Source organism: Schistocerca piceifrons, chromosome 1 (assembly GCF_021461385.2).
Source record: "Schistocerca piceifrons isolate TAMUIC-IGC-003096 chromosome 1, iqSchPice1.1, whole genome shotgun sequence".
NCBI classification, from domain to species: Eukaryota; Metazoa; Arthropoda; class Insecta; order Orthoptera; family Acrididae; genus Schistocerca; species Schistocerca piceifrons.
Genome location: NC_060138.1, coordinates 16,827,065 through 16,841,950, shown reverse-complemented (window position 1 = coordinate 16,841,950; position 14,886 = coordinate 16,827,065). Strand labels below are relative to the sequence as shown.

The 14,886-nt window shown below is 43.9% G+C and overlaps 1 protein-coding gene and 1 non-coding gene across 3 annotated transcripts in view; both read right to left on the bottom strand.

Annotated features, from left to right (window-relative positions):
- The window catches only part of LOC124800608 (kanadaptin), a 267,444-nt gene that overhangs the window by 228,712 nt on the left and 23,846 nt on the right, over nt 1-14,886 (bottom strand). The window lies entirely within an intron of this gene.
- Trnap-cgg lies at nt 7,314-7,388 on the bottom strand. The gene has a single exon. It is a non-coding gene; the product is annotated as a tRNA-Pro (tRNA).

Sequence of the window (14,886 nt, the reverse complement as noted above, 5' to 3'; positions counted from 1 at the left end):
GAGGAATACAGTAGGTGACAGTCTTTACTGACCACTTGGTGCAGAAATCTGATGATGAAAGGAGACAGAACAGATGCTTTATAATTTTGACATCATGTGATGAGTTTCCTCAAAGGGCATAACGTGTGTGTTATGTAACTGTTACAGAAAATGCAAATTATTGAAAGTTATGCTCAGGTAGCAGATTTCTATAAGGATGGTGCTTGAAGTTTGTGCCTGGTGGGTATTACATAGAAAAGTATATTAAAGTTATGGGCTTTCATGCAAAAATGAAATTGCTAAGAAAAGTCTACTTGTTTTACTTTTAATTCAACATGGTATGTACTTAAAAAAATAAAAACCATGCCTCATATGCAATATCCCCTACACATAAGTGAAAAGGGAAACTTACTACAAAATTATCACAAGAAGATTATGACACACATTATGCAAAAACAAAACTCTTATGACACACATTTGTTGGTCACATACACCTAGACTTTTTTGTCACACAGCTCCTTAACCTGTACAACTGAACAACTGCTTAACAGCAAAGCAACTTTTCTATGAGTATTTACAAGGAGCATGCTACAGACAGTGATTCTAATATTAAAACAAGAGCATGAAAGTCCCACACTCACCAACCAGAATCAAAGAGATTTTCAAACATTATTACCAGCTAAAGATTTTTCCTTAGGTACAACTTGGAAACCCATATGGAGTAACCATACATAAGAGTCATTATGCTGTATTCCACAAGGAAGTGCTGTGCGAGTGGGGGCAAGATATCACGAGAGTAATCTGAAGCAGCTGTTACAGGATTTAAATGTCCCCAACACCATGTGAACTGTCACAATGGCACTTCACTAGGACATCCTGTGGGCTGATAGGGTTGATATCCCCTAAAGAAGTTATTGCAGTGACCTGCAGCAAGAAATCACACCTGCACACTGTTAAAATGTTTTATGCATACATTATGGAGATTTATGCTCACCACAACTATGAATGTACTGCTGTGGTGTTTCACTAAAGACGAGACCACCACATTTAGAGCACAAGCAGATATTCTATCAAAATACTGTCTCATTATAAATGTGTTTCATTTGTAATGCGACTTGAATGTCCAGCTATTTCTTGTGCACCAAGCAGCACAAAAATAATGGCTGAAGATGACTGTGAGAAGAAGGAAGATGAGGGTACACACAGACTGTTGACACAGTACCATTGCTGGAACTGATAAGTTCCTTTAACTCCTAAAGTTTTATTTTGTATACTGCATCACCACTTGCATAAATAATAGTGTTCGTAATTTATCCGTCCAAGAAATAAGCGGAGGACAGGTGGGTTGGCTATGGCCTTGTCAAAGGAATGATTTTGGCATTTTCCCTACGAGAGTCAGGAATATCATGGAGAAACCACAGTGCATGAAGTTCCAGCCTTCCAAATCTAAGACCACTGTCTTAATAAATGCACCATCTCCTTCAATTATATTTGGCGTACAATGCTGTTATGATTGTACATACTCAGAACAAGACAGCTTGACAATTAAATTATTGTACAGTATTATTTAGTCTTTCAACAGCTATAATGCACACTTGCAAATGACTTAGGCTCATGGCCATGCTGCCACACCTCTGTTAAATCTCAAAGTCTTTTCCTCATGTCTGTCAACATGCTCCCATAATGAATGAAATGTTTAGCTCAAAAAATTGTGAGACATTCACATTATGCATTACCAATCTTAGGTGTATATTTACCTTCAAAAAGTGTCATATTGTGAATGTATATTGTAATGTTGAAGAGATGTCTTATAGGACAATAATGAAGGAAATCTGCTACCATCCACAACTGGAGGTAGTTTATTTAAAACGTGACTTGTTTTGGACTTATGCCCATCTGCATGTGATTACAGTTAGAATTGTCTTTACACATTTCAGTATCAGAGTTCAATACAGAATGTTTCAGCCACTGATTATTGCATTTTAAGTGGTATTAGCTTCAAATAAATATTCTGGAGTTAAATTTTTAATTACCATTTGGATACTTGATCTATACTGAACTTCAACACAGAATACCATGGACCTTGCCATCGGTGGGGTGGCTTGCGTGCCTCAGTGATACAGGTAGAAGTACCGTAGGTACACCCACAACAGAGGGGTATCCATTGAGAGGCCAGGCAGACCTATGGTTCCTGAAGTGGGCTAGCAGCTATTTCAGCAGCTGAAGGGGGGCAGCAGTCTGGATGATTGACTGCTCTGCGCTTGTAACATCAAATCATAATGTCCTTGCTGTGGTGATACTGTGAACGACTGAAAGCGTGGGGAAACCTACCGTCATAATTTCTCACGAGGGCATGCTGTTCTACTGTATGGTTAAATGATGACTAAATTGTCTTGCGTAAAATATTCCTGAGGTAAAACAGTTCCCCATTTGGATCTCCAGCAGGGACAACTCAGGAGGAGATCACCACCAGGAGAAGCAAAAATGGCAGTCTACGAATCAGATCGTGGAATGTTAGATCCCTAATCAGGAAAGTTAGAAAATTTGAAAAGGGAAGTGGATAGGCTGAAGTTAGATATAATGGGAATTAGAGAAATTCGGTGGCAGGAGTGACAGGGTTTCTGGTCAGGTGAATACGGGGTTGTAAATACAAGATCAAATAGGGACAATGCAGGAGTAGGTTTAATAATGAATAGGAAAATAGGAATGGGAGTAAGCTACTACAGACAGCATAGCGAATGCAATCTTGTAGTGAAAATAGACACTTAACTCAAACCCACCACAGTAGTGTATATGCCAACTAGCTCTGCAGATGATGGGGAGGTTGAAGAAATGAAGAATCAAAGAAATGGATAATGAGAGAAAATAATTTATTCAGATGGTTAAGGGAGACGAAAATTTAATTGCAGGGAGGAACTAGAATTTGATAGCAGGAAAAGGAAGAGAAGGAAGAAACAATAGGTGAATACGGACTCGGGGAAAGAAATGAAAGAGAAAGCCGCCTAGTAGAATTTTGTACAGAGTACAATCTAATCATCGATAACACTTGATTTAAGAAACATGAAAGAAGATTGTACACATAGAAGAGACCTGCAGTAACACGAAGGTTCCAGATTGATTGTATAATGGTAAGACAGAGATTTCAAAACCAGATTTTAAATTGTAAGACATTTCCAGGGACAGATGTGGACTCTGACCACTATGTATTGGTTATGAAATGTAAACTGAAGCAGAAGAAATTGCCAAAAGGTAGGAAATTAAGAACATGGGACCTGGATATGCTGCAAGAACCAGAGGATGTTGAAAGTTTCGGAAGGAGCATTAGGCAACAGATGACGAGAACTGAGGATAGGCACACAAGAGACGATGAATGGGTAGCTTTAAGAGATAAAATAGTGATAGCAGCAAAGGATCAAATGGGTTAAAAAGACCAAGCCTAGTAAAAATCCTTGGATAATACATGACCAGGTGAAAGGAAACACAAATGTCTAAAATATGAGATTGACAGAAAGTGTGCCAAATGGCTAAGTGGAAATTGGCTAGAGGGCAAATGTAAATACACTACTGGCCATTAAAATTGCTACACCACGAAGATGACGTGCTACAGAAGCGAAATTTAACCGACAGGAAGAAGATGCTGTGATATGCCAATGATTAGCTTTTCAGAGCATTCACACAAGGTTGGCGCTGGTGGCGACACCTACAACATGCTGACATGAGGAAAGTTTCCAACTGATTTCTCATACACAAACAGCAGTTGACCGGCGTTGCCTGGTGAAATGTTGTGATGCCTTGTGTAAGGAGGAGAAATGCGTACCATCACGTTTCCAACTTTGATAAAGGTCGGATTGCAGCCTATCACGATTGCAGTTTATCGTATCACGACATTGCTGCTCGCATTGGTCGAGATCCAATGACTGTTAGCAGGATATGGAATCGGTGGGAGTAATACGGAACGCCGTGCTGGATCCCAACGGCCTCATATCACTTGCAGTCGAGATAACAGGCATCTTATCCGCATGGCTGTAATGGATTGTGCAGCCACGTCTATATCCCTGAGTCAACAGATGGGGACGTCTGCAAGACAACAACCATCTGCACGAACAGTTTGACAACATTTGCAGTAGCAAGGACTATCAGCTCGGAGACCAAGGCTGTGATTACCCTTGTCGCTGCATCACAGACAGGAACGCCTACGATGGTATACTCAACGACGAACCTGGGTGCACGAATGGCAAAACGACATTTTTTGGGATGAATCCAGGTTCTGTTCACAGCATCATGATGGTCGCATCCATGTTTGGCGACATCACGGTGAACGCATATTGGAAGCGTGTATTCGTCATTGCCATACTGGTGTATCACCCGGTGTGATGGTATGGGGTGCCATTGGTTACAAGTCTCGATCGCCTCTTGGTCGCATTGATGGCACTTTCAACAGTGGACGTTACATTTCAGATGTGTTACGAACCGTGGCTCTACCCTTCATTCGATCCCTGCGAAACCCTACATTTCAGCAGGATAATGCACGACCTCATGTTGCAGGTCCTGTACGGGCCTTTCTGGATACAGAAAATGTTCGACTGCTGCCCTGGCCAGCACATTCTCCAGATCTCTCACCAATTGAAAACGTCTGGTCAATGGTGGCCGAGCAACTGGCTCGTCACAATACGCCAGTCACTACTCTCGAGGAATTGTGGTATTGTGTTGAAGCTGCATGGACAACTGTACCTGTACACACCATCCAAGCTCTGTTTGACTCAATGCCCAGGCATATCAAGGCCGTTATCAGAGCCAGAGGTGGTTGTTCTGGGTACTGATTTCTCAGGATCTATGCACCCAAATTGCGTGAAAATGTAATCAAATGTCAGTTATAGTATAATATATTTGTCAATGAATACCTGTTTATCATCTGCATTTCTTCTTGGTGCAGCAATTTTAATGGCTAGTAGTATATTTCGGAGCATATTTCACTATGGAAAAGATACTGTCTACAGGAAAACTAAAGAGGCCATCAGAGAAAAGAGAAGCTACTGTACGAATATCAACACCTCATATGGAAAACCAATCCTAACCAAACAAAGAAAAGCTGAAATGTGAAAGGATTATATAGAGAGTCTACACAAGGGAAACAAACTTGAAAGCAATACGTAGAAAGGGAAGAGGACATAGATGAAGATGAAATGGGAGATACAAGACTGCAACAAACATTTGACAGAGCACTGAAAGACCTAAGTCGAAACAATGTCCCAGGAGTAGACACATTCTGTCAGAACTACTGGTGACTTTCGGAGAGCCAGTCATGACAAAATTATTCCATCTGGTGTGCAAGGCATACAAACAGGCAAAATATCCTCAGACTTCAGGAAGAATTCCAAAGAAATCAGGTGTTGACAGGTGTGAAAATTAGCAAATTATCTGTTTAATAAGTCACAGTTGCAAAATAGTAACTTGAATTCTTTCATCCATTAGCGCCGGAATTAATTTTTTTGTGATTTTTTTTTTTTAAATTGCGTTATTATGTCTGTAAAAGGCATAAATTACACAACAGAGTTGTTTTGACGAACGTCATTACCGCCATTAGCGAGATATTTGATGTTGCCATGTGGTAACTCTAGGTGCTTACACTACCTAAGTTTATATGGTTTACAACTTCAACTAAAATAAGTAGGTTATTGAAATTTCTTATTACATACACAAGTTTTGTGCAAATTTATTATTCGGTCTTCATCATACAATTGATACTTTATAACACAGTACAATTAATAATCAAAAATCAAACCTTGAACTCAGCATTATTTTACATGAAATGGAATAAAACAGTCAATACACAGTCCCACATTACACTTTCAATACATTGTTCTCACAATAGATTTACAGTCCTTGTGTGCACACCTTTTCTTCTTCTTTCCTTCTGTGTGCTGGACGAGGTGGTCAGTCTTATCAAACTTAATTGAATATGATATGCGGCTGTCGGAACATGCCCTTGATGCAGATGGTCTCGCAGCTCCTTTTGGTAAAGCCTGGTGTCTTTGCAAGTACACTGCTGCTACTTCTCTCTTGAAATCAAGCTGAGAAATAGTATGGTTTCTTGCTTTATTATACAAATCCAACTGTTTTGTATGGCGACATCTAACAACCATGTAAAGAGACACCAGTACCATTTTTAGCTTCTTACTGCAATGCGATGGCATGCTCGATTCTGAACCATCTGATCAGTACCTCACATGTATGTATTATATTTAGCTACCAGTTTTGGTCTGGGAATCATTATATTCGCTTTTTTAGTTGCGAGAATCTCTTGACTTGGGCAACTTCTTGTGCACCACATGAAGAAGAGATCATTGTGACAACTGAGTTGTCCAGCCACTGCACATACAATAAAAATCATTCTTCTCTATTCGGATCTGGGGGCTCAACAAACACATCACCTTCAATATCATCATTATGAAGAATCTCCAGCACCTCAGCAAGCGAGAAACCCCTTCTAAAACGAAAAAGAGAAAATTTGTCCTTTTACTGAGTACAAGCACCTAGCGTTGCCATACGGCAACACCGACATTCAAATGGCCTAAATGAACGTAATTTATTTCACAGTAAGCAGTAACCTCCAAAACATAAATATTTGAGTATTTGAAGCACAACCATACTAAAAAACCAAATTATATATCGTAAGTTATTGTGTAAAACATACTTACTCGAACTTATACTACATTTTTCTTCGTCATTCAGCAAACGACGACTTCCAACACTGCTTACGCTGCAGAATTTAAATGTATTGTTGAAACTGTTGCATTGTCGTGATCTTTACAGTCTTTTGGAACGGAATCCAGTGCTGCCAACACTCTCGCTTCATTGATGCCGTGGAATCAACTATTTTAAAAAAAGTGTTACAAACGTTGCCATATGGCAATGCACAGCTCTAATGGGTTAAAGGAGAAAGGAAAAACTGGTAGAAGCTGAAATGTAGGAACATGTGAAGCGATATGGACCCTACAACTTTAGAGGATACATTAAGAAAAGCATTTGTAGACTTCAAGAAAGCTTTTGACAATGTTAATTTCAATACTCTCCCTGAAATTCTGAAGGTAGAAAGGGTAAAATACAGGTAGTGAAAGGCTATTTAGAACTAACTTGTGCAGAAATCACGTGGCAGTTATAGAGGTGAGGGGTACGAAAGGGAAGCAGCAGTTGAGATGGGAGTGAGACAAGGCTGCAGCCTATCCCAAATTTTACCAAACCAAAGAAAACTTTGGAGTAAGAATTAAAACACAAAGGAACTACAGACATTGGCTGAGAGCAGGCATTGATTGAAATCAGTGGAGATTGAAATCAGTGCGCCAGACCGGGATTCGAGCCCGGATCTCCTGCTTCCGAGGCAGGTGCTCTGACCACTGAGCCAGCTGGACACCGTGGTCACTGCATCTGCGTGAACTATCCTAGCACACCTCCCATCAGACACACATTTTCAACTTATCCACACACTTCTACTGTAAGGCCCTTGCCCATTATCCTAATCATTCGTGGCATTTCACTGATTCCCCGTAAGAGTTCGAGCCTGGCACGCATCTGCATTGAAGAGACCACTGACCATCTCACTTATTTAAGAGGTACACTCCTCTGACTGCTTGTTTTAAATAAATGTATTTTAGTTATCTCTTTCATCTTCTTGGGGAAGTTGTTATAAAATTTTAATCCCTTAAAGAAAATACAGGGTATCCCAAAAAGAATGACCCAATTTCAAATGGAATTATTTATTAGGAAGGAGAGCTTAACACCAGCAAATTGCATACTAAGTTACTCAGAGAAGACAGAAGTTTATAAAAATCCATCAAAAATGTTCAATATGTCCTTCACTGGTTGCACAAATGACATCTAGCCAATAGCCGAATACATCCCACACTGAGTGTAGGGTGTCTTCTGTCTCTGAAGCTACAGCAACTGATATTCTGGTTTTTAGTTCATCAATTTCACGATGTAAGGGAGGAATGTAAACACATTGTTTAACATACCCCCACAGGAAGAAATCACATGGTGTTAAGTCAGGGGACCTTAGAAGGCCAAGAGTGTAAAGCCTGGTCTCGCAGTCCTGTATGCCCTATCCAATGTTGAGGTATGTTGGCATAGAGGAAACTGCACACATTGTCGTGCCAGTGCAGTTGTGCTACAAAGGACAAGCAACGCAGATGACAACGGACAACACAGAACAAGAAAGACACAGACAAGGACCAGAAAACAAGGAATTAAAAGCAGACAGAGTTCTACAGTGGTTGGCTGACCATGGAAACAAAAAATAGGAAAAGCCAACTGCTGAGAGACACACTAAAAAACACCAATCTAAAACCGTAGGCCAAAGGCCACACTCAACACAAAAAAAGTGACAAACCCTCAGATCGAGCGATAGAAGCCTGCTGCACGAATAAAACTCAAAACAAGAATGCCATTGCAGCGTCATCTGTTAAAAGTGAAGGGAGTGTATCAGGAAGTGCAAACGTCTGCCTCAGCATAGTTAAAAGCGGACAGGCCAACAAGATGTGGACCACAGTCAACGCTGATCCACAGCGACATAGAGGTGGGTCATTGTGGCACAATAAATAACTGTGTGTCAGCCAGGTGTGGCCAATGCGCAGCCGGCAGAGAACAACAGAGTCCCTGTGAGAGGCTCGCAAGGCGGAGTGCCACACACCAGTAGTCTCATTGATGACCTGAAGTTTGTTGGGGGAAGGCGGGTGCGCCATTCATCACTCCAGGTACCGAGGACCTTCTGCCGCAAAACTGACTGGAGATCACACTACAAAAGACTGATCTCCAGGGTTCGTGCATCGGCAGCCTGTTTGGCCAGCATGTCAACCCGTTCATAACCTGGGATGCTGACATGACCCGGGGTCCACACAAAGACCACGGAGTGGCTGCAACGGGTAAAGGTATGGAGGGATACCTGGATAGCCATCACCAGATGAGAGCGAGGAAAACACTGGTCGATAGATCGTAAACTGCTCAGGGAGTCACTACAGATAACAAAGGACTCACCTGATCAGGTACAGAAAGCTGGTTTAAGCCAGAGATAAATTCTGCCGAAATTTTTACAAAGGTACAGACGGTGTTTAGAAAGGATAGATTGCATGCAACCGGTGGTGGAGTGTTCATCGCTGTTAGTAGTAGTTTATCCTGTAGTGAAGTAGAAGTGGATAGTTCCTGTGAATTATTATGGGTGGAGGTTACACTCAACAACCGAACTAGGTTAATAATTGGCTCCTTTTACCGACCTCCCGACTCAGCAGCATTAGTGGCAGAACAACTGAGAGAAAATTTGGAATACATTTCACATAAATTTTCTCAGCATGTTATAGTCTTAGGTGGAGATTTCAATTTACCAGATATAGACTGGGACACTCAGATGTTTAGGACGGGTGGTAGGGACAGAGCATCGAGTGACATTATACTGAGTGCACTATCCGAAAATTACCTCGAGCAATTAAACAGAGAACCGACTCGTGGAGATAACATATTGGACCTACTGATAACAAACAGACCCGAACTTTTCGAATCTGTATGTACAGAACAGGGAATCAGTGATCATAAGGCCGTTGCAGCATCCCTGAATATGGAAGTTAATAGGAATATAAAAAAAGGGAGGAAGGTTTATCTGTTTAGCAAGAGTAATAGAAGGCAGATTTCAGACTACCTAACAGATCAAAACGAAAATTTCTGTTCCGACACTGACAATGTTGAGTGTTTATGGAAAAAGTTCAAGGCAATCGTAAAATGCGTTTTAGACAGGTACGTGCCGAGTAAAACTGTGAGGGACGGGAAAAACCCACCGTGGTACAACAACAAAGTTAGGAAACTACTGCGAAAGCAAAGAGAGCTCCACTCCAAGTTTAAACGCAGCCAAAACCTCTCAGACAAACAGAAACTAAACGATGTCAAAGTTAGCGTAAGGAGGGCTATGCGTGAAGCGTTCATTGAATTCGAAAGTAAAATTCTATGTACCGACTTGACAGAAAATCCTAGGAAGTTCTGGTCTTACGTTAAATCAGTAAGTGGCTCGAAACAGCATATCCAGACACTACGGGATGATGATGGCATTGAAACAGAGGATGACACGCGTAAAGCTGAAATACTAAACACCTTTTTCCAAAGCTGTTTCACAGAGGAAGACCGCACTGCAGTTCCTTCTCTAAATCCTCGCACAAACGAAAAAATGGCTGACATCGAAATAAGTGTCCAAGGAATAGAAAAGCAACTGGAATCACTCAATAGAGGAAAGTCCACTGGACCTGACGGGATACCAATTCGATTCTACACAGAGTACGCGAAAGAACTTGCCCCCCTTCTAACAGCCGTGTACCGCAAGTCTCTAGAGGAACGGAGGGTTCCAAATGATTGGAAAAGAGCACAGATAGTCCCAGTCTTCAAGAAGGGTCGTCGAGCAGATGCGCAAAACTATAGACCTATATCTCTTACGTCGATCTCTTGTAGAATTTTAGAACATGTTTTTTGCTCGCGTATCATGTCATTTCTGGAAACCCAGAATCTACTATGTAGTAATCAACATGGATTCCGGAAACAGCGATCGTGTGAGACCCAACTCGCCTTATTTGTTCATGAGACCCAGAAAATATTAGATACAGGCTCCCAGGTAGATGCTATTTTTCTTGATTTCCGGAAGGCGTTCGATACAGTTCCGCACTGTCGCCTGATAAGCAAAGTAAGAGCCTACGGAATATCAGACCAGCTGTGTGGCTGGATTGAGGAGTTTTTGGCAAACAGAACACAGCATGTTGTTATCAATGGAGAGACGTCTACAGACGTTAAAGTAACCTCTGGCGTGCCACAGGGGAGTGTTATGGGACCATTGCTTTTCACAATATATATAAATGACTTAGTAGATAGTGTCGGAAGTTCCATGCGGCTTTTCGCGGATGATGCTGTAGTATACAGAGAAGTTGCTGCATTAGAAAATTGTAGCGAAATACAGGAAGATCTGCAGCGGATAGGCACTTGGTGCAGGGAGTGGCAACTGACCCTGAACATAGACAAATGTAATGTATTGCGAATACATAGAAAGAAGGATCCTTTATTGTATGATTATATGATAGCGGAACAAACACTGGTAGCAGTTACTTCTGTAAAATATCTGGGAGTATGCGTACGGAACGATTTGAAGTGGAATGATCATATAAAACTAATTGTTGGTAAGGCGGGTACCAGGTTGAGATTCATTGGGAGAGTGCTTAGAAAATGTAGTCCATCAACAAAGGAGGTGGCTTACAAAACACTCGTTCGACCTATACTTGAGTATTGCTCATCAGTGTGGGATCCGTACCAGGTCGGGTTGACGGAGGAGATAGAGAAGATCCAAAGAAGAGCGGCGCGTTTCGTCACTGGGTTATTTGGTAACCGTGATAGCGTTACGGAGATGTTTAATAAACTCAAGTGGCAGACTCTGCAAGAGAGGCGCTCTGCATCGCGGTGTAGCTTGCTCGCCAGGTTTCGAGAGGGTGCGTTTCTGGATGAGGTATCGAATATATTGCTTCCCCCTACTTATACTTCCCGAGGAGATCACGAATGTAAAATTAGAGAGATTAGAGCGCGCACGGAGGCTTTCAGACAGTCGTTCTTCCCGCGAAGCATACGCGACTGGAACAGGAAAGGGAGGTAATGACAGTGGCACGTAAAGTGCCCTCCGCCACACACCGTTGGGTGGCTTGCGGAGTATCAATGTAGATGTAGAGCAGATATACTCTAGGGCACGAGAGATGGCGACGAGCTCTGCAGTGAAAACACTGCAGCCTTCCAGCAATGAGCATTGTTCGGATTGTCCCCCAAGAGTGAAAGCATACCCAACTGGAACAGCAACTGTCGAAGCGTCGGTATAGACTACGGCAGAGGCGGGAAACACGGCAAGGATGGAAAGAAAGAAAGCATCGGCGGAGGGCTGCGAGGGACCGAGTCTTTCAGGCCTCGTGCCAAATCAAGCTGAAGGCAAGGGCGGGGCACACACCAAGGGGGCAGACATAGATGGGCCCAGAAAAGAGGTGGGAGAGGGAAAAACTCAAGCCCAGAGAGAAGAGCCTGGACACAGACCGCAATCATACACTCTGACCGGAGCCGCCATTCTGGAAGATGGGCAACCGAGTTGGGGAACAGCAGACGATAATTTGGATGCCTGGGCAAGCTACAAACGTGTGCAGCATATGCGGCAAGCAGTCATTGGCACCGGATCTGCAGTGGAGGGGCACCAGCCTCCACAAGTAGGCTGTTTACAGGGCTCGTGCGGAAAGGTCAAGTTGCAAGTCGGATCCCGCAATGAAGTACGGGGCCAAGCAACCGCAACGCGGAAGGCGATGCCGAACCGTAAGCCAGGCTCCCATAACCGAGACGGGACTGAATCAACACCTGATACAGGTGGAGAAGGGTAGACTGACCGGCACCCCAGCCGGTGTGAATCAAGCAACAAAGAGCGTTAAGATTCCGCCAGTATGTTTGTTTAAGCTGCCAAATATGAGGGAGCAAAGTCAACCAGGTATCAAAAAGTAAACCCAAAAACCTATGCGTCTCCACCACAGCAAGAGGTTCGCCATCAAGATAAAGCCGGGTCTCAGGGTGAACAGTACGACGTCAGCAGAAATGCATATGACGCAAGTCTCGGCGGCTCAAAACTGGAAACTGTGCGTCACGGCCCAAGACTGCGCCTTGTGGATAGTGCCCTGCAGCTGTCGTTCAGCACCTGCAATGCCAGTGGAGCTGCAGTACAGGCAAAAGTCATCAGCAGATAAAGAAGCAGATATGGACGTTCCCACAGCTGCAGCTAGCCCTTTGATAGCAACTAAAAAGATGCAGACATTCAAGACAGAGCCTTGCAGAACCCCATTCTCCTGGACTCGGGAGGAACTATGGGAGGAACCGACTTGCATGCGGAAGGAATGAAGCGACAGAAAATAATGAATAAAAATTGGGAGCGGGCCCCTAAGACCCCACCCTTGAAACATGGCGAGCATGTGATGTAGCCATGTTGTATCGTATGCCTTCCGCGTGTCAAAAGAGACGGCAACCGGATGCTGACAGCAGGCAAAAGCCGTATAGGTGGTAGACTCCAGGCACACCAGATTATAAGAGGCACAGCGTCACTTACGGAACCCACCCCGAGACTCGAGTAGCCAGCTCAGCCTCCGGCTCACCATGCGTTCGAGCAACTTGCACGGATCGTTGGTGAGGCTAATGGGGCAGTAGCTGTCCACCTCTGGTGGGTTCTTGCCAGGTTTCAACACAGGGGTGATGATGCTTTCCCGCCATTGGGATGGTAACTCACCCTCAACCCAGATACGGTTGAAAAGGTCGAAGAGGCGTTGCTGGCAGTCCACTGAGAGGTGTTGGAGAATCTGATAGTGGATATGATCTGGCCCGGGAGCCATATCAGGGCAAGCAGCTAGGGCACTTTGGAATTCCCACTCACTGAATGGAGCACTGTACTATTTGGGGTGGTGCATACGGAATGAAAGGCTCTGATGTTCCAACTGCTCTTTTAGGGAGCGGCGGACCAGCGGGTAATTCACAGAAGGGGAACACTGAGCATAATGCTCCACTAAGAGGTCTGCAATTGTGTCAGAGTCAGTACCGACTGCACCATTCAGGGAAAGCCCAGGTACAATAACGGGGGTCCAATATCCATAGAGTCACCTAATCTTGGGCAAAACCTGCAATGGAGAGGTACAGATGCCAATGGTGGAGACATACCTTTCCCAGCACTCCTGCTTCCATTGGCGAATATGGCGGTGGGCTCGGGCACGGAACTGCTTGAAAGCAATGAGGTGGTCCAGTGACGGGTGCCGCTTATGACGTTAGAGGGCCTGCCTGTGATTGCGTATCGCCTCAGCAATCTCTGGTGACCACCAAGGCACAGTCCTCTGCCGAGGAGACCCAGAGGAACAGGGAATTACAGATTCTGCTGCAGAAACAATGCTGGTGGTGATCATGTGAATCACCAAATCAATAACGTCATGAAAAAGAGGTTCAATAGTAGCAATGAAGGTGAAAGAGTCGCAGTCAGCCTTATTCAAAGCTAATCTGGGGAGGAGCCCAGGACAGTGATGCTGTGGCAGTGACAGAAAGATCAGAAAGTGGTCACTACTGCAGACGTCATAGACACTCCATTGGACAAACGGTAGAAGGCCAGGGCTGCAGACCAAGAGGATGACAGCTGAGTACATGCCATGCGCCATACTGAAATGTGTGGAGGCACCATTATTTAAAAGAGAAAGGTCTAGCTGTGTGAACACTTGCTCAACGACAATGCCTTGGCGTGTTGCCACCTATCCACCCCACAAAGGGCTTTGGGCATTGAAGTCGCCCAGTAACAGAAAATATGGCGGCTGTTGGGCTATCAGCATAGCCAATACATGCTGTGGGACTTCACCATCTGGTGGAAGATAGATACTGCAGACAGTAACAGCCTGTGACATCCACACCCTAACAGCGACAGCCTCTAAATGCGTTTGAAGAGGCACACACTTGCTGTAAAGAGAGTTAACGACATAGACATAGACTCCACCAGATACCCTCTCATAAGCTGCCCGATTCTGATAATAACGCCGATAGCCACAGAGGGCGGGGGTTCGCAATGCCGGAAACCAAGTTTCCTGGAAAGCAATGCCGAAGAAAGGGTGAAGGCTGATAAGTTGTTGGCAAATGGTGGAAAAATCCGCTGCAATTCCACTGGAGAATGACATTGTCCGCAGTCAAAAAAGACGTGAAGGGGCCGAGGAGGCAGATTACACTGCTGGATCACCTGTTACCACCGACTGAGTACCTGTGTGAGCGACATCCATCATGTCTGAGGGTCCGGCGAGATCTAGTCCTCAGTGTATGCCAGAATCTCCACCTCACCCTCAGATGCAGGGAGTG